General features: G+C 38.7%; 1 long non-coding RNA gene across 1 annotated transcript in view; it reads right to left on the bottom strand.

The window, feature by feature from the left end:
• LOC123937080 overlaps nt 1-26,629 on the bottom strand; it is a 285,993-nt gene that overhangs the window by 157,535 nt on the left and 101,829 nt on the right. Inside the window, exon 2 of the long non-coding RNA XR_006817409.1 lies at nt 1,880-1,977. This is a non-coding gene — a long non-coding RNA (uncharacterized LOC123937080). The remainder of the gene's footprint in view (nt 1-1,879; nt 1,978-26,629) is intronic.

The raw sequence follows: 26,629 nt of genomic DNA, 5'->3' as shown, positions 1-26,629 counted from the left end.
GCGGTCAGTGAGTCATAGGTCACTGACCGGTCACAGCCCCTGGTCAGCCAGGCCCTCATGAGGGTAGACACCGATATGTTTTCAACCATTCTGCATCCAAACAGCCATTCTGTTTTTTCATTTTCAGTATTTAATACATTAAATGAGATATTCAACACTTTATTATAAAATAGGCTTTGTGTTAGATCCTTTTGACCAACTGCAAGCTACTGTAAACACTCTGAGCATGTTTAAGGCAGGCTAAGTGGCGCTATTATGCCCAGCATGTTAAGTGTATTAAATGCATCTCTGACCTACTGTATTTTCTTTAAAAAAAAAAAAAGACTTATTTATTTATGAAAGAGAGAGAGAGAGGAAACAAGCAGGGTGGAGGGGGCAGAGGGTGGGGAGAGAGAATTAGTGAATCTCAAGCAGACTCCCCACTGAGCACAGAGCCTCATGAACCACTCAACCTCACAACCCTGAGATCACGACCTGAGCTGAAACCAAAAGTCTGATGCTTAACTGACTGAGCCACCCAGGCACTGCTGACCTACCATATTTTCAGTTTGTAGTGGGTTTATTGGGACATAACCCTATTGTAAGTTGAGAAAGAGTTACATAGTCTTTAGTAAATATATGCTGTTAACACCAAATTAGATTTTTTATTTAACAAAATAATGTTCCAGGCTATTATCATTTATGTAAAAGTAATTCTATGAAGTTCTGTCACTTTTCTTTCCATGAGTCAACATACTGTACTAGACATAGAAAATTCCATCCTTTGCTTTACTAAATTTAAAATCTGTCTCACACACCAGTTTGTATGACCACAATATTCATAATATCTTCTAAGATATTGTCTAAGAAACCCATTATAAAAAGAAATGTTTTTATGCTGTTTGGATCTGTTATGCTTTAACAATTTCCTAACCAAATCTAAGACCAAATCAATAGATATACATGTCCCTCCAAAATGGGTGAAACTGTGCCAGCCAAACAATAAATGAGCATTGCCATGAGGAGCTCAGACTAAAAGGCACACAGAGTTCAATCCCAGATGAACAGAATAAAGGCCTGTATAGAACTTCCTGGGGTCACTGAAAAGAAATTGCTGAATGAAGACATTAGGAGAAGTTTGCTGCATGTGCTCGTGTGTGCAAGTAGGTAGGTATAGGCATGTCTGTTTTCCAACTGATTTGAGAAAACAAGTACTGATGCACAATAATAGGCCAGGAAAATTAACATTTACATAAAAGACAGAGTTCAGACTACATGAGGCAAGAGTTAGTACCATAAATATCGCACATAAAGCTATGACAGGACATCTTTGCTTTAGATGTGCTTTATCTGAGGGGAAATTACAACTAGCAAACATAGGACAGAAATGCACAGTATTATCATCAGTTGAAGATATTTTCAATTTATGATGGGTTTATCAGGATATAATCCCATTGAAAATCAAGAAAGATTTGTATTCAAATTTGAGTCTGGAGCAAAATGATAGTTGCCATTTACTGAGCTCTTTCTATGTGTCAAGCACCTTGCAAATATTATCTTATTTAACCTCCATTGTGACCAAGTTGCGTGAGAATTACAACTCCCATTTTATTGATGAAAGAAATGGAACAGTAGAGAAACCCATGCCCAACAAAAACAATAGGCTGTGAACCTGAAATCAAACCCAGTCCCTCCTAACTCAAAATCCAATCTTTGTCTCTGAGCATGTTACTTTTAACATGTTACTTTCTAGCATGTTTACAGAAATAGCCAAGCGGCAAATAAGCAAATCTGTTTCCTGAAAACTTCTGGGATTCCAGCTAAAAAGTTCACATCTTAGAGCCTATGTATTTCCTGCTCAGCCTGGAACTTTCTTGAAACCGTCCTCTTACAACCTTACCTTTTGATTCATTCTTTCTCCTCTTCTAATCTGTCAGTAAGGATCCTATTCCAAGTTGTTTTGAGCAACTCTGGTTCCACTCTTTGACATGATCATCCCTAAAGGGTCAAATCAAGTTAATCAAGTTTAAATCTTCCATTTAACCTTCTGAGACTATTCCAGCTCACATTCAAACTATTTTATTGCCTCTTCCAAATTTCTTTTACTCTCCCATTACTCTGTATCAATTGCCACACAATTATTATTCTTAGTTATTCCCTAAATGTTTCAAGTACTCACTCATTCACTCATTTATTCAACTACTATTTACTTGAATACATATCATGAATTAAACACTGTGTTGGGCAATGCATTTGGAAATACAAAGATAAACTACCTGAAATGACTTAAGGTAATTTTAGTAGGGCAAATAAATGTACACAAATATCTACAGTGTTGTGTTGAATAGAAAAAGTAGTGTGAGAAATAGAGCTCAAAGAATTCAGACAAGGGAAAAATTACTTCCATCTAGAAGGAAATAAGGAAAGATGGTTCCATTGAACTGAGGCAGGAGATTCTGGTAGAAGGTGCTGACAGAGAGGGTATCCCAACTGGAAGGTACTGCCTGAGACACAGAGCTTAGTGAGGGCACTGCCAAGGAATAATAAGAGGCTATGGCTTGACTGGACTTCAGAGTGTGTTGAGGAGAGATGTGGGGGTAAAGGAGAGATGGTGGAGGCCCTTAAAACTGTGGAAGAGTGCAATGATGTAGGTAAGAGAGCGATCATAAGAAGTTTTTTAAGTGAGAAAATCAGAAATGTGCTTTGCATCCCTCCTCCAATTACACAACACAGCAAGTTCACTGAAGTTTTTGTACTTTTCATATTTCATAAAAACTCAGCATAAACATGGACAAAAAGAGTATTTAATAAATAGTCAGGTGGACATTCACAGCAGCAATGTCCACAATAGCCAAACTGTGAAAGGAGCTGAGATGTCCTTCGCCACAGATGAATGGATAAAGATGTGATCCATATATACAATGAAATATTACTCAGCCATCAGAAAGGATGAATATCTATCATTTACATCGAAATGGATGAAACTGGAGAGTATTATGCTAAATGAAATAGGTCATTCAGAGAAACACAATTATCATATAACCATATGATAATCTGTGGAACTCCTCTGTGGAACATAAGGAATAGTGCAGAGGACAATAGGGGAAGGGAATGAAAACTGAATGGGAAGAAATCAGAGAGGGAGACAAACCATGAGACTTTTGACTCTGGGAAACAAACTGAGGGTTGTGGTAAGGAAAATGGGGGGGGGGGGGGATAGGGCAACTGGTGATGGGAATTAAAGAGGGCATGTGATATAATGAGCAATGGGTGTTAGATTCAACTAATGGATCACTGAACATTATATCAAAAACTAATGATGTACTATACCTTGGCTAATTGAATTTAAATAAATAAATAGCCAAGTGGCAAATAAGCAAATTTATATAATAGTTCTGTTACATATTTTTCTACTTGTCAACTTTCATGTTTATTAGAATTAGAATTCTTTGTTTCAAATTACAAAGTAGAGTCCAATTAGATGGCAGGATATTTAAGGAAAATAGTCCTTTCCTCTGAAGCAGTACTGGTCTAAAAATTATAGATCTTAACTTCATCTCTAGAAATACTTATTATAAGAGAAGGTATAGATGAACTCAATATAAAATGTGACTTTAATATTACATTAACCTCATTTTTTCATGATAGATTTTAAAAATTTGCATTTACAGAAATTTTTTCCTAAAATTTTATCAAGCACCTAGAAAGACTTTTCTTAAAAAGTCATTTTTCCGGGGTGCCTGGGTGGCTCAGTGGGTTAAAGCCTCTGCCTTTGGCTCAGGTCATGATCCCAGGGTCCTGGGATCAAGCCCCGCATTGGGCTCTCTGCTCCACAGGGAGCCTGCTTCCTCCTCTCTCTCTGCCTGCCTCTCTGCCTAGTTGTGATTTCTCTCTGTCAAGTAAATAAAATATTTTTTTTAAAAAAGTCATTTTTCCTTGCTTTAAAAAGTGTGATTCAGTCATTTCACACACTTGCTATTAATGTTATGGAAAAAGGATATCTGAGGGAGATGATGTTTTCACAAGGCCAAATCATCAGAACTGGCAGTTTAGATATAACCAGAAAGTCCAGGAAAACCAGCATTTCACCCTCTGAATTCCTGGTATGAATGAATGTAGAAGCATCCAGGCTATTCAGACCATGAAAACAAACAAAAAGTCCTCTTCTGTTTCCTCCCAGGATCCCCTCATTGTAACTACGTACATCTTACCAAAGTTAAGAATGAGGATCTGAAGGAAAAGACTTGGGTATTAGTTTCTTCAAACTCATTTCTTTGGGAAAGGCACTTTTGTTTGAGCAGGAAGGTTCCTTTAATTGCAGACTTTGTGGAGAAGTGAATGGTGTAGAGGGCACTTATTTGATTTGTAGTCCTACGTGGTCCTACGTTTCAACCTCTGCTGGCTCTGATGAAGAGGCAGAACTCTGAGGGAAATGCTCCCCACCTTGAAGAAGGGGGTGGCATGTTTACAATTTTTTTCTACCTGAATTAAAATGTGTCTTTCTTGGATGAAATTCCTTACTACCAGTCAGTTATAGAATATGATTTAGGTAAAATGAATTTCTGCCCAGATAATACTTTAGAAGTAAGAAGTAATTATGGAGAAGTTTGGAACATTTATTTATAAATATGAAACTTCATGAAAACTCAAAGTTCCCTCAGGAGAGGTTCATGGAATGTTTGGATCTACCCTATTTGCCAGCAAGAGTCAGCAAGCAGGTTGTGCTATTTGCAAATATATTCTTTTTTAGGGAGGAACTATGTGCTTATTTTTTGAATGTCATCAATATTTCGTGCTTATTTTCATTTGTCCGACTATCCTTGTTACTCGTACAGAAGAGTACTGTGTGTACAGAGAGTTTTGTCTACTTGAGAAATTGTTTGGCCTGCTCTTTTGGAAAAATAATTACACATGAGCATCTGACACAGATATTAACATTGGTGACAACTACTCCTGTAGCAATGTGGGTCAGGAGAGATTTGTTTAAACTGAACTCACTGCATAAAAGACTACTTAGGGTTTTTTTCTGTGCTCAGGAAGGATTATAGTTTCAAAGTGAGTCAACATCCTGCAGCATCCCACAATGTATCAGTCTGAGCCATTATATTTTCTTTCTTGTATGTGGTCCTGTCTATAGTGTCTCCCTTCTTTCTAAATCTGCTCTTCCCAGACAGAGTTGGTCTAGAAGTTGTTTGTACTGAGTGGTTTTGAGGGGGGTTTAAGAATAGCAAGTACAAGTACATTATTATTATTTTCAGCCCTCTCTTCAAAAAAAAAAAAAGTGCCACGCACTGTATGCATTTACTTTTATGAAGTAAAAATGGCAATTCCCGGTAGAGGCACACTGTGGAGGATGGGAAACAGATGCTTCGGTCAGACTCAGGGGCTGACTGTAACATAACATGGAAACAAAAGAATAAGAAAATAATTGCACAGCATTCTAACTTTAATGAGCTGACTAGAAGGCACATGCACACCTTGTTTTAACAATGTTTTAAAAAAAATACAAGTTTGGCCTGATGTCAGAGAACATTTAAATATAACTGATTCATCCTGTCCATGTTTTGACTTTACACTTTGGTGGGGAAACTGGTGTTATGGGGAGGTACTCCTTCATTCAGATAGAGAAAACAAAGTTTTGAAAGAATGACTAAGTAATACCCAAATCATCAGATCATGAATTTGATGCAAACATAGCATCAAAGCTTTTATAGTGTAGGAATGACATGTGTCTTTTTTGTTTGTTTCAAATTTTTATTTAAATTCTAGTTAACATATAGTGTAATGTCAGTTTCAGGAGTAGAATTTAGTGATTTATAACATATAACGCCAAGTGCTCATCATAACAAGTGCTCTCCTTAATGCCCATCACCCACTTAGCTCACCTCCCACTCACTTCCCCTCCCGCAACCCTCAGTTTGTTCTCTATAGTTCAGAGTCTCTTATGGCTTGTTTTCCCCCATCCCTTTTTCTGCTTTCCATATGTTCATCTGTTTTGTTTCTTAAATTCCACATATGAGTGAAATAATTTCTCTTTCTCTAGCTGACTTATTTCACTTAGCATAATATACTTATCACATGTCTTAGGATAAGCATCCTAGAAGCAGATCTTGAGAAAATGATTTGAGTGAATGTAGCTTTTGAGGAGATGATCCTGGGCAGCAGAGGTAGGAGGGCAGGAAATTCAGACAAGAAAAGAAAGGAGTCAATGATAAAGGGTATGTTACCCAGCAATGTACTGATATAGGTAACTAGGCTCAGTTCCTCTGAAAAACTCTGGGAGACAGTGTGGAACATGCTCAGAGTTATCTAACCCGTGGAGCAAGAAGGTTGGCAGAGGCTGTGACCAATGAGTTTTCAACCTTCACTGAATGAGGACTGCCCTCTGGAACATTACCTCCCCAGTACTACAGCTTGCCCTGAGAAAGGGTGGCACCATGCTCCTGTAGCCCAAACGATCCCCAGAGAGAGAGAGAGAGATGCATTGCCTTTGGCTTGTACAGGAAATAGAATAGTTAATGGGTTTTAAGCAGATAGTGTATGTCACAGAACTCAAATAACTTATTACCTAAAGAAGATAAAAAAGCAAATCATCTAAATTGATTTAAAAAAAAAAAGGTTAACTGTCACTATTTACAGATGACAGTCAGAGAAAATCCTAAGGATACCACCTAACAACTATTAGAAGCAATAACTGATTTCAGAAAAAGTTGCAGGATACAAAATTAAAATACAGAAATCTATTGAATTTCTATATACTACTAATGAAGTAGCAGAAAGCAAAATTAAGAAAACAGTCCCACAGTTGTACCAAAAACTATAAAATTCCTAGAAATAAACTTAACCAAGGAGGTGAAAGACTGGTACTCTGAAAAGTATAAAAATATTGATAAAGAAATTGAAGACAACACGAACAAATGAAAAGATATTCCATGCTCATGGATTGGAAGATTGAATATTGTTAAAATGTCCATACTACCTAGGGAACCTGGGTAGCTTAGATGGTTATGCATTCAACTCTTGGTTTCAGCTCAGGTCACGATTTCATGGGCTCTGTGCTCAGTGGGGAGTCTGCTTAGATACTCTCCCTCTGTCCCTCCTCCCTTAAATGAATAAATCTTTAAAAACTGTCCATACTATCCAAAGCAATCTACAAATTTCATGCAATTCCTATCAAAATTCCAACAACATTTTTCACAGAACTAGAACAAGTAATCCTAAAATATGTATGGAACCATGAAAAACCCCAAATAGCTAAAGCATTTGAGAAAGAACAAACCTAGAGATATCATAGTCCCAATTTCAAAATATACTACTACAAAGCTGTAGTAATCAAAACAATGTGGTACAGGCACAAAAACAGACACACAGATCAACAAAACAGAATGGAGAGTTGAGAAACAAACCCATACTTATATGGTCAATTAATCTATGACAAATGAGGCAAGAATATACAATGGGGAAAACACAGTCTTTTCAACAAATGGTTCTGGGAACTGGACAGATACATGAAACAGAAGGAAACTGGACCTCATTCTAATGTTATATAAAAATAAACTCAAAATGGATGAAAGACCTAAATGTAAGACCTAAAACAATAAAATTCCTAGAAGAAAACATAGGCAGTGATTTCTTTGACATCGACCTTTGCAACCTTTTCCTAGATATGTTTCCTAAGGAAAGAGGAAAAAAAAAAAAAACAACAAAAATAAACTAACTGGGGCTGCATCAAAATTAAAAGTTTTATACAATGAAGGAAACCATTAACAAAATGAAAAGCCAGCATACTGAATGGGAGAAGATATTTGCAAGTGATATATCTGACAAGGGTTAATATCCAAAATATATAAAAAATCATGCAACATAAAAAAAACCCCCACAATTAAAAGACCTAAATAGGGGTGCCTGGGTGGCTCAGTGGGTTAAAGCCTCTGCCTTCAGCTCAGGTCATGATCCCAGGGTCCTGAGATCGAGCCCCGCATCGGGCTCTCTGCTTAACTGGGAGCCTGCTTCCTTCTCTCTCTCTGCCTGCCTCTCTGCCTACTTGTAATCTCTATCTGTCCAATAAATAAATCTTAAAAAAAAAAAAAGACCTAAATAGACATTTTTCCAAAGAAGATATACAGATGGCTAATAAGACACATGAAAATATGCTCAACACCACTCAACATCAGGAAAATGCAAATCAAAGCCATGGTGAGAAATCAGAATGGCTTGTATCAAAAGATAAGAAATAATAAGTGTTGATAAGGATGTGGAGAAAAAGGAACTCTCATACACTGTTGGTGGAAATGTAAACAGCTACAACTACTGTGGAAAACAGTATAGAGGTTCCTCAAAATATTAAAAATAGAATAACCATATGATCCAGTAATTCTATTACTAGGTATTTACCCAAAGAAAATAGAAACAGTAAAAGATACATGCACCCCCTAGATATGGAAGCAATCCAAGTATCTATTTTTTAAAAAATTTCATTAACATATAATGAATTGTTTGTTTCAGGGGTACAGGTCTGTGATTCATCAGTCTTACACAATTCACAGTGCTCACCATAGCACATACCCTCCCTAATGTCCATCACCCAGCCACCCCATCCCTCCCATTCCCTCCACTCTAACAACCCTCAGTTTGTTTCCTGAGATTAAGAGTCTTTTATGGTCTGTCTCCCTCTCTGGTTTTGTCCCGTTCCATTATTTCCTCTCTTCCCCCATGGGCCTCTGCCTTGTTTCTCAAATTCTGTGTATCAGTGAGATCATATGATAATTGTCTTTCTCTGATTGACTAATTTCTCTTAGCATAACACCCTTTAGTTCCATCCACACTGTTACAAATGGCAAGATGTCATTTTTGATGGCTGCATAGTATTCCATTGAATATATATACCACTTCTTCTTTATCCATTCATCTGTCAGTGGACATCTGGGCTCTTTCCAGAGTTTGGCTATTGTGGACCTTGTTGCTATAAACACTGGTATGCAGGTGACCCTTCGGATCATTATATTTGTATCCTTTGGACAAATACTTGTAATGCAATTGCTGGGTTGTAGGGTAATTCTATTTTTAACATTTTAGAGAACCTCCATGCTGTTTTCAGAGTGGCTGCACCAACCTGCATTCCCACCAATAGTGTAGGAGGGTTCTCCTTTCTCTGCATCTTTACTAACATCTGATGTTTCTCAACTTGTTAATTTTAGCCATTCTGACTGGTTGAGGTGGTATCTCATTGTGGTTTTGATTTGTATTTCCCTGATGCAAAGTGATGTTGAGCAGTTTTTCATGTGTGTTGGCCATTTGGATGTCTTTTTTTTTTTAATAATTAAAAAAAATTTTTTTATAAACATATAATGTATTATTAACCCCAGGGGTACAGGTCTGTGAATCGCTAGGTTTACACACTTCACAGCACTCACCATAGTGCATACCATCCCCAATGTCCATAACCCCACCACCCTCTCCCTACCCACCACCCGGGCCACCCTCAGTTTGTTTTGTGACATTAAGAGTCTCTTATGGTTTGTCTCCCTCCTGATCCCATCTTGTTTCATTTATTCTTTTCTTACCCCCAAACCTCCCATGTTGCATCTCCAATTTCTCATATCAGGGAGATCATACGATAGTTGTCTTTCTCTGTCTGACTTATTTCGCTAAGCATAATACCCTCTAGTTCCATCCGCATCATCGCAAATGGCAAGATTTCATTTCTTTTGATGGCTGCATAGTATTCCATTGTATATATACACCACATCTTCTTTATCCATCATTTGGATGTCTTCTTTGCAGAAATGTCTGTTCATGTCTTCTGCCCATTTCTTGATTGGATTATTTATTCTTTAGATGTTGAATTTAATAAGTTCTTTATAGTTTTAATCCAAGTGTCTATGGATGGATGAATAAAGAAACTGTAATATATATGTATGCAATGGAGTATTAATGAGCCATGAAAAGAAATAACAACTTACCATTTGCAACAACATAGGTAGACCTAGATGGTGTTATGTTAAGTGAAATAAGCCAAATTGAGAAAGATAAATACCATATGATTTCACTTACATGTGGAATCTAAAAAACCAACCAACCAAACAAAAAGCAGAAACATACCCATAAAGACAGAGAACAAACTGATGGCTCCCAGAGAGCAGGGGGGCAGGGAGATGGACAAAATGGGTGAAGAAGAGTGGGAAATATAGGCTCCCAATTATAGAATGCATAAGTCACTAAGATAAAGGTACAGCATAGAGAATATAGTCAAAGATATTTTAACAGCATTGTATGGTGATGGATGGTAGCTACACTTCTGGTGAGCATGGCATAACGTACAGAGTAGTGGTTTCACTATATTGTACACCTGAAACTGAGTATCACTGTGTGTCAACTATACTTCAATTAAAAAAACACTAAAATACCATACTAGTTTTGTTGGAATTTCATACAGCAGAGATAAGTTAAAACATATGCCACCTGACAGACAATGAGAACACACAGCATCACTTCTATGATCTGACTCTAATCCTGAAGGAACATTAGAGAAACTCACCTTAAAATACATTCTACAATAAGTAACTTGCTCTGTCACCTTTAAAAGTATCAAGGTAATAAAAAAAAAAAACAAGGAAAAACTAAAGAACTGTTCTAAATTAAAGGCATCTACACAGATGTGACAACTAAATGTAACATGAAACTTTGGCTTGGATATTTTCTTTATCTTTATAAAGACATTATTGGGACAACTGGAAAATTGTAATGGACTCTGGAGATTAGACATTGTAATATATCAATGTTAATTTCCCAATATTGATAGTATTTTATAGTTATATAGGAAAGTAATCTTGTTGGTAGGAATTACACACTAAAGTATTCAAGAGTGATGGGGATATTTTGGAAACTTACTCTCAAATGGTTCACCATACACTTGTTCTTAGCCAAAAGGCCGAGAAGCGATCAAATGGTTCACCATAAAAGTCTTTCTTGCACCATTTCATAACTCATCTGCAAAGTTTGAGATTAAGATATAAGAGTTTCTTTAAAAAACTTGGGGAGGGGAGGCGAACCATAAGAGACTATGGACTCTGAAAAACAACCTGAGGGTTTTGAAGGGTCAGGGGTGGGAGGTTGGGGCAACCTGAGGGTTTTGAAGGGTCAGGGGTGGGAGGTTGGGGGAACAGGTGGTGGGTAATGGGGAGGGCACATTTTGCATGGAGCACTGGGTGTTGTGCAAAAAGAATGAATACTGTTACGCTGAAAAAATAAATAAAATGGAAAAAAAACTAAATGATTAAAAAATCAAGACACAATTATGTAAAATTTATCCACTCCACTTTCCTTTCAAAGGATCTCTCCTTGATGTTGGGTAGTCCCATATATAGCATCATTGCACCTTTAGTAAGGAGCATAGATCCAAAGCAGGCAAGAGCTCAGAATTCTAGCTGAGCTCCAATCTGAGCAGTATTTTCACTCTGAATAGCTATAGAAGAATTCCCTGATGTTACTAACCATGTTGAAAATGAATTTCCTTCCCATGTGTCTGTCTATAACCGGTGAGAATTTTCACACCCATTCTTAAAGCAGGGTGAAAGGAGGGGAGGTATGGAATGTGAGAGATGCCATAGTAGATTCCGACATTTACAGGTGCAAGAATTTTTGTCAATAACTTCTGTTAATAAATAACAACTGTCCTTTTATACTAACCACATTTGTATGTGAGGGGATTTCTTAATACAGTTTATGATACCTAAAACTTCCCTCAGTTTCTTACAGAAATACCAGTTGTATCAGTGCTCAACAGGATTCTCCTTTGCATAGATGTTTTGAGACTGAGCAAGGTAGAGCAAAAAAGCAGCAAGTACATTGTATTCCATGATTATGATGAGAAATACCTCTACACATGTTTCCCAAATGTTGGAATATAAATTCAGAACTGTGGTTTCTGGGGAGAATGAAATTCTGAGCAAATCCTAAGATCCTTCTTATCTCTGCCAATTAAGTGGAATTTTAGTACACCTAATGTTCTAGTGCTTTAAAATTAATTTCTTGGGAGGAGTCAAGATGGCGGAGAAGTAGCAGCCTGAGACTACATCAGGTAGCAGGAGATCAGCTCGATAGCTTATCTAAACATTGCAAACACCTACAAATCCAACGGGAGAGCGAAGAGAAGAAGAACAGCAACTCTAGAAACAGAAAATCAACCACTTTCTGAAAGAACCTGTTTTTATCCCCTTTCTCCCCCCCACAATTTGGGGTCTCTTCTGATTTGGTTACAGCGCATTTTTCCGGGGTCTTTGCCACCCTTTTAGTAGTTTATTTGCTCCTTCATATCCTCTTATCTGGACAAAATGACAAGACGGAAAAAATCACCACAAACAAAAGAACAAGAGACAGTTCCGAAGGCTAGGGACCTAATCAACACAGACATGGGTAATATGTCAGATCAAGAGTTCAGAATGACGATTCTGAACATTCTAGCCGGGCTCGAAAAAGGCATGGAAGATATTAGAGAAACCTTCTCTGGAGATATTAAAGCCCTTTCTGGAGAAATTAAAGAACTAAAATCTAACCAAGTTGAAATCAAAAAAGCTATTAATGAGGTGCAATCAAAAATGGAGGCTCTCACTGCTAGGATCAATGAGGCAGAAGAAAGAATTAGTGATATAGAAGACCAAATGACAGAGAATAAGGAAGCCGAGCAAAAGAGGGACAAACAGCTACTGGACCATGAGGGGAGAATTCGAGAGATAAGTGACACCATAAGATGAAACAACATTAGAATAATTGGGATTCCAGAAGAAGAAGAAACAGAGAGGGGAGCAGAAGGTCTATTGGAGAGAATCATTGGAGAGAATTTCCCTAATATGGCAAAGGGAACAAGCATTAAAATCCAGGAGATGCAGAGAACCCCCCTCAAAGTCAACAAGAATAGGTCCACACCCCGTCACCTAATAGTAAAATTTACAAGTCTTAGTGACAAAGAGAAAATCCTGAAAGCAGCCCGAGAAAAGAAGTCTGTAACATACAATGGTAAAAATATTAGATTGGCGGCAGACTTATCCACAGAGACCTGGCAGGCCAGAAAGAGCTGGCATGATATATTCAGAGCACTAAATGAGAAAAACATGCAGCCAAGAATACTCTATCCAGCTAGGCTATCATTGAAAATAGAAGGAGAGATAAAAAGCTTCCAGGACAAACAAAAACTGAAAGAATTTGCAAACACCAAACCAGCTCTCCAGGAAATATTGAAAGGGGTCCTCTAAGCAAAGAGAGAGCCTAAAAGTAGTAGATCAGAAAGGTACAGAGACAATATACAGTAACAGTCACCTTACAGGCTAATAATGGCACTAAATTCATATCTCTCAATAGTTACCCTGAATGTTAATGGGCTAAATGCCCCAATCAAAAGACACAGGGTATCAGAATGGATAAAAAAACAAAACCCATCAGTATGCTGCCTACAAGAAACTCTTTTTAGACACGAAGACACCTCCAGATTTAAAGTGAGGGGGTGGAAAACAATTTACCATGCTAATGGGCATCAGAAGAAAGCTGGGGTGGCAATCCTTATATCAGATCAATTAGATTTTAAGCCAAAGACTATAATAAGAGATGAGGAAGGACACTATATCCTACTCAAAGGGTCTGTCCAACAAGAAGATCTAACAATTTTAAATATCTATGCCCCTAACGTGGGAGCAGCCAATTATATAAACCAATTAATAACAAAATTAAAGAAACACATCAATAATAATACAATAATAGTAGGGGACTTGAACACTCCCCTCACTGAAATAGACAGATCATCCAAGCAAAAGATCAACAAGGAAATAAAGGCCTTAAATGACACACTGGACCAGATGGACATCACAGATATATTCAGAACATTTCACCCCAAAGCAACAGAATACACATTCTTCTCTAGTGCACATGGAACCTTCTCCAGAATAGATCACATCCTGGGTCACAAATCAGGTCTCAACCGGTATCAAAAGATTAGGATTATTCCCTGCATATTTTCAGACCACAATGCTCTGAAGCTAGAACTCAATCACAAGAAGAAAGCTGGAAGGAACCTAAATACATGGAGACTAAACAGCATCCTTCTAAAGAATGAATGGGTTAACCAGGAAATTAAAGAAGAATTGAAAAAATTCATGGAAACAAATGATAATGAAAACACAACAGTTCAAAATCTGTGGGACACAGCAAAGGCAGTCCTGAGAGGAAAATATATAGCGGTACAAGCCTTTCTCAAGAAACAAGAAAGGTCTCAAGTACACAACCTAACCCTACGCGTAAAGGAGCTGGAGAAAGAACAGGAAAGAAACCCTAAACCCAGCAGGAGAGGAGAAATCATAAAGATCAGAGCAGAAATCAACGAAATAGAAACCAAAAAAACAATAGAAAAAATCAATGAAACTAGGAGCTGGTTCTTTGAAAGAATCAATAAGATTGATAAACCCCTGGCCAGACTCATCAAAAAGAAAAGAGAAAGGACCCAAATCAATAAAATCATGAATGAAAGAGGAGAGATCACAACTAACACCAAAGAAATACAGACAATTATAAGAACATACTATGAGCAACTCTACGCCAACAAATTGGACAATCTGGAAGAAATGGATGCATTCCTAGAGACATATAAACTACCACAACTGAACCAGGAAGAAATAGAAAATCTGAACAGGCCCATAACCAGTAAGGAGATTGAAACAGTCATCAAAAATCTCCAAACAAACAAAAGCCCAGGGCCAGACGGCTTCCCAGGGGAATTCTACCAAACATTTAAAGAAGAACTAATTCCTATTCTCCTGAAACTGTTCCAAAAAATAGAAACGGAAGGAAAACTTCCAAACTCATTTTATGAGGCCAGCATCACCTTGATCCCCAAACCAGACAAGGATCGCACCAAAAAAGAGAACTACAGACCAATATCCTTGATGAACACAGACGCAAAAATTCTCGCCAAAATACTAGTCAATAGGATTCAACAGTACATTAAAAGGATTATTCACCACGATCAAGTGGGATTTATTCCAGGGCTGCAGGGTTGGTTCAACATCCGCAAATCAATCAATGTGATAGAACACATTAATAAAAGAAAGAACAAGAACCATATGATACTCTCAATAGATGCTGAAAAAGCATTTGACAAAGTACAGCATCCCTTCCTGATCAAAACTCTTCAAAGTGTAGGGATAGAGGGCACATACCTCAATATTATCAAAGCCATCTATGAAAAACCCACCGCAAATATCATTCTCAATGGAGAAAAACTGAAAGCTTTTCCGTTAAGGTCAGGAACACGGCAGGAACATTATCACCACTGCTATTCAACATAGTACTAGAAGTCCTAGCCTCAGCAATCAGACAACAAAAAGAAATTAAAGGCATCCAAATTGGTAAAGAAGAAGTCAAACTATCACTCTTCGCAGATGATATGATACTATATGTGGAAAACCCAAAAGACTCCACTCCAAAACTGCTAGAACTTGTACAGGAATTCAGTAAAGTGTCAGGATATAAAATCAATGCACAGAAATCAGTTGCATTTCTGTACACCAACAACAAGACTGAAGAAAGAGAAATTAAGGAGTCAGTCCCATTTACAATTGCACCCAAAACTATAAGATACCTAGGAATAAACCTAACCAAAGAGACTAAGAATCTATACACAGAAAATTATAAAGTACTCATGAAAGAAATTGAGGAAGACACAAAAAAATGGAAAAATGTTCCATGCTCCTGGATTGGAAGAATAAATATTGTGAAAATGTCTATGCTACCTAAAGCAATCTACCCATTTAATGCAATCCCTATCAAAATACCATCCATTTTTTTCAAAGAAATGGAACAAATAATCCTAAAATTTATATGGAACCAGAAAAGACCTCGAATAGCCAAAGGAATATTGAAGAACAAAGCCAAAGTTGGTGGCATCACAATTCCGGACTTCAAGCTCTATTACAAAGCTGTCATCATCAAGACAGCATGGTACTGGCACAAAAACAGACACATAGATCAGTGGAACAGAATAGAGAGCCCAGAAATCGACCCTCAACTCTATGGTCAACTCATCTTCGACAAAGCAGGAAAGAATGTCCAATGGAAAAAAGACAGCCTCTTCAATAAATGGTGCTGGGAAAATTGGACAGCCACATGCAGAAAAATGAAATTGGACCACTTCCTTACACCACACACGAAAATAGACTCCAAATGGATGAAGGACCTCAATGTGAGAAAGGAATCCATCAAAATCCTTGAGGAGAATGCAGGCAGCAACCTCTTCGACCTCAGCCGTAGCAACATCTTCCTAGGAACAACGGCAAAGGCAAGGGAAGCAAGGGCAAAAATGAACTATTGGGATTTCATCAAGATCAAAAGCTTTTGCACAGCAAAGGAAACAGTTAACAAAACCAAAAGACAACTGACAGAATGGGAGAAGATATTTGCAAATGACATATCAGATAAAGGGCTAGTATCCAAAATCTATAAGGAACTTAGCAAACTCAACACCCAAAGAACAAACAATCCAATCAAGAAATGGGCAGAGGACATGAACAGACATTTCTGCAAAGAAGACATCCAGATGGCCAACAGACACATGGAAAAGTGCTCCACGTCACTCGGCATCAGGGAAATACAAATCAAAACCACAATGAGATATCACCTCACACCAGTCAGAATGGCTAAAATTAACAAGTCAGGAAATGACAGATGCTGGAGAGGATGTGGAGAAAGGGGAACCCTCCTCCACTGTTGGTGGGAATGCAAGCTGGTGCAACCACTCTGGAAAACAGCATGGAGGTTCCTCAAAAGGTTGAAAATAGAACTACCCTATGACCCAGCAATTGCACTACTGGGTATTTACCCTAAAGATACAAACATAGTGATCCGAAGGGGCACGTGTACCCGAATGTTTATAGCAGCAATGTCTACAATAGCCAGACTATGGAAAGAACCTAGATGTCCATCAACAGATGAATGGATAGAGAAGATGTGGTATATATACACAATGGAATACTATGCAGCCATCAAAAGAAATGAAATCTTGCCATTTGCGACGACGTGGATGGAACTAGAGCGTATCATGCTTAGTGAAATAAGTCAATCGGAGAAAGACAACTATCATATGATCTCCCTGATATGAGGACATGGAGAAGCAACATGGGGGGGCAGAGGGATAGGAGAAGAATAAATGAAACAAGATGGGATTGGGAGGGAGACAAACCATAAATGACTCTTAATCTCACAAAACAAACTGGGGGTTGCTGGGGGGAGGTGGGATTGGGAGAGGGGGAGCGGGCTATGGACATTGGGGAGGGGAGGCGAACCATAAGAGACTATGGACTCTGAAAAACAACCTGAGGGTTTTGAAGGGTCAGGGGTGGGAGGTTGGGGGAGCAGGTGGTGGGTAATGGGGAGGGCACGTTTTGCATGGAGCACTGGGTGTTGTGCAAAAAGAATGAATACTGTTACGCTGAAAAAATAAATAAAATGGGAAAAAAATTGAAAAAAAAAATAAAATAAAATTAATTTCTTCTTCTGAATTGAAAGAGACCTTTATTTGTTGTGGTTTTTAAAAAATTCATTAAATAAGTTTCTGTGAATTACCACTTCTGCCTGATACCACTATTCTAAACACATTATTATAATAAGCAAGCTAAATAGAGGTAAATCTATATAAGATTCTTCTACCTGTTTTGACAGCACTGGTTAAAATATCACTACAACAACTCAACAACTAGGGACATATTTTTATCTACTCAGTATCTCTTCTCTAAAAACCATTCCCCACATGCCTTTCTCCACTTATAACTGCTGTCCCATTCCTGCACTGTGGCCCTTGGTCATAACTGACTGGCTTATTGAGTCATGTGACCTTTGCTGGGTAGCACCCGCAGGGCCAGAAGAGAGGTGGTCAGACTATACTGTATAAAACTCAAAGCTGAATTTTTTCTTTTGAAATGTAGATTGGGAAACAGAAAACTGGGATGCAGAGAGACAGAAAGATAAATAAAACTGACCTACAGAAATGGAGAGAAAAGAGATGAATAAAATTTTAACATTTTTGACAATTTTAAAATTTTAACAATTTTGAGTTAGACACTGGACAAACTACTACCATGCTTTAGTTTGTTCCTGAAGCCTAGAAGCATTTATGTCACTGGGTTTTATCAATTATACTAATAATCTCCAATGAATTTCTCATTTTTACTCAAGCTAGCTAGATTTGGTTCACTTACTTTTGAATAGACATTACTAATTAGAAACTAATGGAAGAAGTGGGACGCTGCAAAAGATAGACCCTAGTATGCAGAGCTTGGTAGCTCATGTGAGGAAAACTGAGGATTCTGCTCCCCCTTAAGCCAGAATGAGAAACTACAGATACTGTGTGGGGGCAAAACAGGCAGCTAAAACATGCTACTGTCTCTTGGGACTCAGACTTCAGGCCCATGAAGCTGGAGCAGGAAGGCCTGTTGGCAATTTGGTAGGATGCTCATGTGTTTAGAAGCTGTAGGAAATGTCTTCAGCAAGAGCTACAAAGAAAGATTAGCTCCCTTTGGAACTGAACCTGTTGGAAAGCAGATATGAGACAAAGAGATTAAGTGCACAACTTTGTGAAGAAAAGCTATTTTCTGTCTAAGGCTAGTTATAAGAGTCTGCAAAGCTTGAGATGATCAAAGCCTTGCTGGATTGCAACCAGCAATTCACTCAGATCTGAAAAATAGTTAAGTGCATTTATTGAAGAGAATGAGGGATTTTTTGGTATTTGAAGTAGAGATACTTGGGGGAAGCCAGAAGAGTCAGGAAGCACTAATCCTCCTTCAAAAGAGCCTCTGCTGAAAATTCACTGCCAGTCAAAAGACTCAATGCTTCCCACTGACCAGCCTGTGGACAGGAATACAGCCTGCGGGTTGGCACAGAACTCCAGGACAGATCAGCTCCACATCAGCACTCCTTGCCACCCCAGGTTGTCACTGAATCCTGAGGCTAATTCTGTAAAGCTCAAAAGACAGAGTATTCACTTACATTGTAAAGAAGTCATGAGTACAGAGCCCTGACTCAACTAGATATCCTAAAAGTACAGAGGAGAAACCTTTCTTACATTGATTTGTATCCTAAAAACAAGATAAATAAGTAGCTGACTACAGTTTATTGGAGTTGTATTGCAAAAAACCTCACACCTTGCACAGGAGAGACTAGGAGTTCTCATCCCAAAAGCAACCTCCAGGGACCAATGAGATGTGGACTACTAAGGTGGAATGTACCTCCACAAAATAAATCCTTCTCTATTCTCAAAAATTACCTTGAAAGACTGGACAAGCTAACTCATCCTAGCAGGTAGAGCCTGAGGCAGCCAGACTGACTCAGCAAAGAATATGCCAATTGAAACTACTCTAAGATATTTTTAGAGATGGGAACACAGAAAGAAAAAAATATCTTACCCAAGATATTGGGCTATAAACACAGGTAATCTAGTTTCATAAACTCCCACCCATTGCATTTGCTGGTTCTATTTTGACCATCAAGATGAATCTAGAAGGTGAATTTTTGTTCTACTACTCAAGATGTGTAACACTGGACAAACTACTAAACCTCTCTGTGCCTGTGTCATCTCCTTTGACTAGGAAGGATAATAATAGTGACTATCTCCTGTGAATAATTTTGAGGACTACATGAATAAATACATGTAAACACCTTAAAATAGTGCTGAGCACTGCATTATTGCTGTCATTATTTACTTGTTGTAAAATTTTATGTTATGCATTAAGGACAGAAAGTGTTATCACTGGGCCAAAGCTTCTGCATCCCTAACCAACCCTATTGTGTCTAGTGGATTTACATGTTGAGCCTCTTCAATGTTTTACAGCTAGGATCCAACAAACTATTATAAATTAGATCTCTAGGGATGCCTGGGTGGCTCAGTCAGTTAAGCATCTGACTTTAGCTCAGGTCATGGTCCCAGGGTCCTGGGATTAAGTCTCACATCAAGCTTCTTGCCTGGCAGGGAGCCTGCTCCTCTCTTTCACTCTGCTCCTCCCTCTGTTTGTGCTTTCTCTCTAATAAATAAATAAAATCTTAAAAAATAAATAAATAAGATCTCCACATCGGCCCAAAAAGATCAACAGGCAATGACTAATTTACTTTTTTTAAAAAAAATCTCATTGTAATTTTAAAGTTTATCATTGTATAGCCTAGGTGTACAATATCAATTTCTAAGACTGTATTTTGTATAAAAAGCAAAGTGTGTCAAATAAACTTAATAAACAAAAGCATAAAAAAATTCATGAGCTCCTGACTATAGGGCTATTCATGGCATTTAATATGCTATTATTCATTGTGAAATTCCAAAAGGGAAGTGTGAATAGTAGTTTTTAAAATTATGTGACAAATACTAACTTAATGGACTAGTTAGTAACATCTCTCTCTTTTTTTTTTAAGATTTTATTTATTTATTTGACAGACAGATCACAAGTAGGCAGAGAGGCAGGCAGGGGAAGGGGGGAAGCAGGCTCCCAGCTGAACAGAGAGCCTGATGCGGGGCTCAATCCCAGGACCCTGAGATCATGCCCCGAGCTGAAGGCAGAGGCTTAACCCATTGAGCCACCCAGGCGTCCCTAGTTAGTAACATCTTGAGGAAAATCAGCATCCTGTGTACCCCTGTATGAGTGAAACTGTTTGGAACCATTCAGGTTATCAGATGATTCAGGTCAAAAGTGCTGTGAAGTGTATAAACCTGGCGATTCACAGACCTGTACCCCTGGGGATAAAAAGACATTATATGTTTATAAAAAAAATTAAAAAAAAAGTAGCTGTAGCAGTTAGCACACTGGCAACCATATGCACAGCCGAATGGTAACAATGGATCCCCTTCATTGGAAACCCTCCTTTAAAATAGTCCGCAGAAAAATATTTAATTTTATTATAGCTTGGATTCTTCCTCTAAACCATTATTTTTCAATAAAATAAATACTGTCCACAGGTGCTTATTTTTATAATAACCATCCTTTTTATTTCCAGGTGTTTCTGAGCTTGACAATTACATGTTTCTCTTAAGTCACAAAAGTTCGTGACTACAAGGAAAATGGAAGGCATTTTCTGCCTTCAGCCATGCACCTCCAAGTTCAAGGAATACACTGAACCTTATTTTCTCATGTATGAAAAAAATGTAAAGTGTGCAACTTGAGGTGGTGAGGGGTGACAGTGTTAGGAAGAAGTTTCCAAAACTGGTAGAACATTAGGTTTGGGAAGCTTTTAAAAATACCCCAGTCTTATGGTACACTTCCTAAATCAGAATATACAGGCAAGGCAAGGGGCTTGAAATGTTTAAAAAGCTTCTCAGTGATTATGGTGAATTGGCTGGGAGACTGGCAGATTTTAGTGCTCAGTGAAGATTGGATAGCACCTCACAGCTCTGTCTCATGACCTCCTTGAAATTCAAGTTTATATGGTACTTCAATTAGATTTATTTAGAGTATTTTATTTTTTATTTATTTATTTTAAAAGATTTTGTTTATTTGTCAGAGAGAGAGAGAGCACAAGCAGACAGAGAGGCAGGCAGAGGCAGAGGGAGAAGCAGGCTCCCTGCAGAGCAAGAAGCCCGATGCGGGACTCAATCCCAGGACCCCAGGATCATGACCTGAGCTGAAGGCAGATGCTCAACTAACTGAGCCATCTAGGTGTATTTTAAATTGCTTTTCTTTTGAGAATAATATAATGATACTCCAAAAGTATCTCTGATTTTTTTATGGGTTTCTTTAATCTGACCATGTTTCATATACCACAGTTTCCTCGGAGTTTTGGTGAATTACATTTTTCACTTTTCATACTCTTTCAGCAAATCTCATTAAATCTCATGGTTTTGATGACCACCTATATGCAGATAACCTCTGCCCTAAACTTCAGATTTCCCTATCCAACTGCCACTAGACTTCACCTGGATGGTCCACAGACACATCAAATCCAACTCTCACTCCAGCTCTGCTCCTCATCCTGTGTTCCTTTTCTCCACTGGCAGCATTGCTATCCACCTAATTATTGCAATTTGAATCATACAAGCCATTATTTAATACTTCCATAAATTTCATCTTCCATATTCCAGATTGGTATTAGAAGTCCTGATCATTTTCTCTCCTAAATATTTATTTTATCTCTACCTTGATTCTGAATTGCTTGGTCCTTAGGGAACGAATCTAGAATTCAGACAAGTAATAAATTTTGGAATACTCTTGCTAAACAATATTTGAATACTCATATTTTGGAATATTATTTTTATTTTAAAAAATACCTGCTGAGATAGAAACATCTGATTTAAAACTGAACTTGTGAACCACAACCCATTTGAAAACTGAATACTCACTCTATTGGTTATTAATTCCCCAAATCAATAACTTTATAAAAATTTTATTGTAAATATTGCTGCTTGAAAAAAAATAGCTATAATCAGAGCAGGATAAATAGTTAGAGAGAGACCCTTCTTTGGGTATTCTAAATTGAACTTCCCGATTTTTTCAAGAGCATTAGAACATTTGTTGCACTCTTGTTTTGTTGCACTTTTGTTTTGTATTAACTTGTTATTTTTCTTTTTTTCTAATGTATTTTGTGTTTTCTGGATTAAATGACTGGTTTCCTTGTTGTTGTGGTACTTGGGCTGAGTTCTAGTTATTGGAGTTTAGAACTCACTGTGCGCAGAAGGTAACTAAAAATTGTTCATCAAATATTCATTACCTACTATACAGTATTACCTATACAGGAATAGAGAAGGGGATTGACTGCAAAAGAGTTTGATGAAACTCTTCAGGGTGAAAAAATATTATACCTAGATAGTGGTGATGGTTCCAGGATGGAATGCATTTGCCAAAACATCCAGTTGCATGTTACTAGATCTAAGTTATATCTTAATAAGCCTGACATTTTAAAAAGCTTCAGGTGGGGGCACCTGGGTGGCTCAGTTGAGTGTCTGACTCTTGGTTTCAACTCAGGTCATGATCTCATGGATTATGAGACTGAGCCCCAGGTTGCCTCCACGCTCAGAGGGGATTCTGCTTGAAGAGTCTCTCCCTTTGCCCCTTCCCCACTCTCTCTCTCTTTCTAAAATAAAATTTAAAAACCTTTATAAAAATAATAAAGAAAACAAAAAGCTTCAAGGGCCTTGTAAGTGGGCCCCTTATGTGGACAAGACCTGATGACCAGGAGAGGAAAAACCAAAGCACAAGAGTGTGGTGCCACTCAAAAGCATGCGGAAGCAGGGCAAGGCTGGCTGCTGTGGGTCTTGGATCTTAATGCTGAGGCTCCATGGATGGAAACACTAGGCTCACACCCATCCCAGCAGAGGTACTTGGCAGTGAGCCCAGGCCATCCAGGCTGGCGCCTGGATAGTAGAGCTTGCCTCTGAGAGCCCGCCACTGCCACAGACCTCTGGTGCTTAGTAGGGTTTGAGCCCATGCTTCCTGATAGCATGTCTCTTGCTTTTTACAGATATATTAATAAAAGTAGCCTGAAGCAGATCAGCCATGTTTGGGGGGTTTGGGGTTTAGGCATGGATTGAAAACAGGAAGAGATGGGGCAGGAAGAGAGAATGAAAGAGAATATATGAAAAAGATTCTTTGAAGAGAATATATTTTCTCTGACAAATGTAAGAGAGTTAAGTGTGGGGAATCCTTAACAGGGGCTTATCTCACACCAGCCATTTTCCATATAGGAAATCCAAGAGGTAACAAATTATTTTCTTGACCACTGCACCTCCTGGAGGAGGTTTTCCTTAGAAGAAACACCAAGTTTTCTTTCTCCCGTCCTTACCCTAACACTTTTCAGACATCCTCATAACAGCTCTCATCGAATTGTAGTGATTTATTTCTGTCTTCAATTAGCTTACCAGACCTGGAGCACCGCAAGTGCAAGGGCCATCTCATTCTCCCTTATATTTCTTAATTGCTAGCACAAATTCTGGCACATGATAAGTGCTGAATATACACCAATTAAACAAATGCATGGAGAATGTGCATAATTCAATGAGAATTTAATGTATGGCAAGATTTCCATGGTCTTATAATTAATATAATTTGGTATAGATTAAGTCCATTATTTGTCGTGAAACAGAATGTCTGCAGCTACCTCTCTTAGGTGGGTACAGTACCTCACTGTGTAATAGACTTTCAAGGTAGTGCAGGCTGGCTGTGGGAAGCACAGTCTCTGGGCCTTATGCCAGCTGTGTGAGGCTTGTGTCTGTTTCCCAATCTGAAAACCAGAGGTGATAATAATACTACCCACCTCACAGGGTTGTTGTGGGAATTAAATGAGCTAACACATGTAACAAATGCTTCTAATAGTGCCCGGCATAGAGTAAGTCAGAGTACCAACTGGTATTGTGGTGAAGGGTCACCTGAGAAGACTTGTAATGTCATTCAATAATTTATTGAATGCCTACAATGTGTCCAGGTCACTGTGGATAAAGTGAGGGTACAGATTTGCTCCCACTGTTCATTAAACTGACAGCCTAATGCAGAAAGCAGAGGGTATTAAATAATAACAAAATAAATGAAGAGTTCAACCACAATCATTTCTATAAAGGAGAGATATCCAGTATTTTGAGACCATGAACGGGGGATTTAACTGGTTGGCAGGGTCAGGAATAAGGAACTAAGATCTGAAGTATCAGTAGACACTGGCTAATTTAGATGTGAAGAACAGCATTCTAGGCTGAAGGAGCAGACATTCAAAGGCCCTGAGGCAATAAGGGTGTTATACATTTAAGGAAGGAAAAGAAGACCCGTGTATGTGGGGTACACAAAGAGCAGCATGGTTTAGGATGAGGTTGTATAAAAACACAGCAGCCAGGGGAGGAGTCAAGATGGCAGAGAAGTAGCAGGCTGAGACTACATCAGGGAGCGGGAGATCAGCTCAATAGCTTATCTAAACATTGCAAACACCTACAAATCCAACGGGAGAGCGAAGAGAAGAAGAACAGCAATTCTAGAAACAGAAAATCAACCACTTTCTGAAAGTAGGACGGGCGGAGAAGTGAATCCAAAACGACAGGAAGATAGACTGCGGGGGGAGGGGCCGGCTCCCGGCAAGCGGCAGAACAACGGAGCACAAAATCAGGACTTTTAAAAGTCTGTTCCACTGAGGGACATTGCTCCAGAGGCTAAACCGGGATGAAGCCCACGCAGGGTCAGCATGGCCCCAGGTCCCGCAGGGTCACAGAAGGATCGGGGGTGTCGGAGTGTCGCAGAGCTCGCAGGTATTAGAACGGAGAAGCTGGCTACAGAGACAGAGCGGAGGACTGAACTCTCAGCTCGGGGTTACCTTGAACTGGTCGCGGGCTGGGTGAGCTCGGAGCGCGGCTGGAGGCTGGGGATACGGGAGTGATTGGGTGCTGTCCTCTGGGGGCTCACTGAGGAGTGGGGCCCCGGGCTCTCAGCTCCTCCGGGCCGGAGACTAGGAGGTTGCCATTTTCATTCCCATCCTCTGGAACTCTACGGAAAGCGTTCAGGGAACAGAAGCTCCCAAAAGCGAACCAGAGTGGATTACATAGTCCGGCCCCCGGTAAGGGCGGTGCAATTCCACCTCAGGCAAAGACACTTGAGAGTCACTACAACAGGCCCCTCCCCCAGAAGATCAACAAAATATCCAGCCAGGATGAAGTTCATCTATACCTAGGACAGCAGCGGAATTCCAGAGGAGGAGAAAGCAAAGCACGGAACTCATGGCTTTCTCCCCATGATTCTTTAGTCTTGCAGTTAATTCAATTTTTTTTTCAATTTTTTTTCTTTCTTTTTCCTTCTTGTGCTAAATTTTTAAAAACTTTTACCCTTTTCTTTTTTTAACGTTTTTTGACCTGTTTATCTAAAATATATTTTTTTCTTTCTTTTTTATATTTTTTCTTTATTTGTTTTATTTTTAAAATTTTTTTCTGAACCTCTTTTTATTCTCTTTCTCCCCCCCCCCCCCCGCACAATTTGGGGTCTCTTCTGATTTGGTTACAGCGCATTTTTCTGGGGTCTTTGCCACCCTTTAGTATTTTATTTGATCCTTCATATCCTCTTATCTGGACAAAATGACAAGGTGGAGAAAATCACCACAAACAAAAGAACAAGAGGCAGTACTGAAGGCTAGGGGCCTAAACAACACAGATATTGGTAATATGTCAGATCAAGAGTTCAGAATGACGATTCTCAAGGTTCTAGCCGGGCTCAAAAAAGGCATGGACGATATTAGAGAAACCTTCTCTGGAGATATAAAAGCCCTTTCTGGAGAAATTAAAGAACTAAAATCTAACCAAGTTGAAATCAAAAAAGCTATTAATGAGGTGCAATCAAAAATGGAGGCTCTCACTGCTAGGATCAATGAGGCAGAAGAAAGAATTAGTGATATAGAAGACCAAATGACAGAGAATAAAGAAGCTGAGCAAAAGAGGGACAAACAGCTACTGGACCACGAGGGCAGAATTCGAGAGATAAGTGACACCATAAGACGAAACAACATTAGAATAATTGGGATTCCAGAAGAAGAAGAAACAGAGAGGGGAGCAGAAGGTCTATTGGAGAGAATTATTGGAGAGAATTTTCCTAATATGGCAAAGGGAACAAGCATCAAAATCCAGGAGGTGCAGAGAACCCCTCTCAAAGTCAACAAGAATAGGTCCACACCCCGT

The sequence above is a fragment of the Meles meles genome, chromosome 2, assembly GCF_922984935.1.
Source record: "Meles meles chromosome 2, mMelMel3.1 paternal haplotype, whole genome shotgun sequence".
Lineage (NCBI taxonomy): Eukaryota > Metazoa > Chordata > Mammalia > Carnivora > Mustelidae > Meles > Meles meles.
Note: the sequence above shows the minus strand (reverse complement) of the source record. Positions and strands in the feature narration are given on the sequence as shown.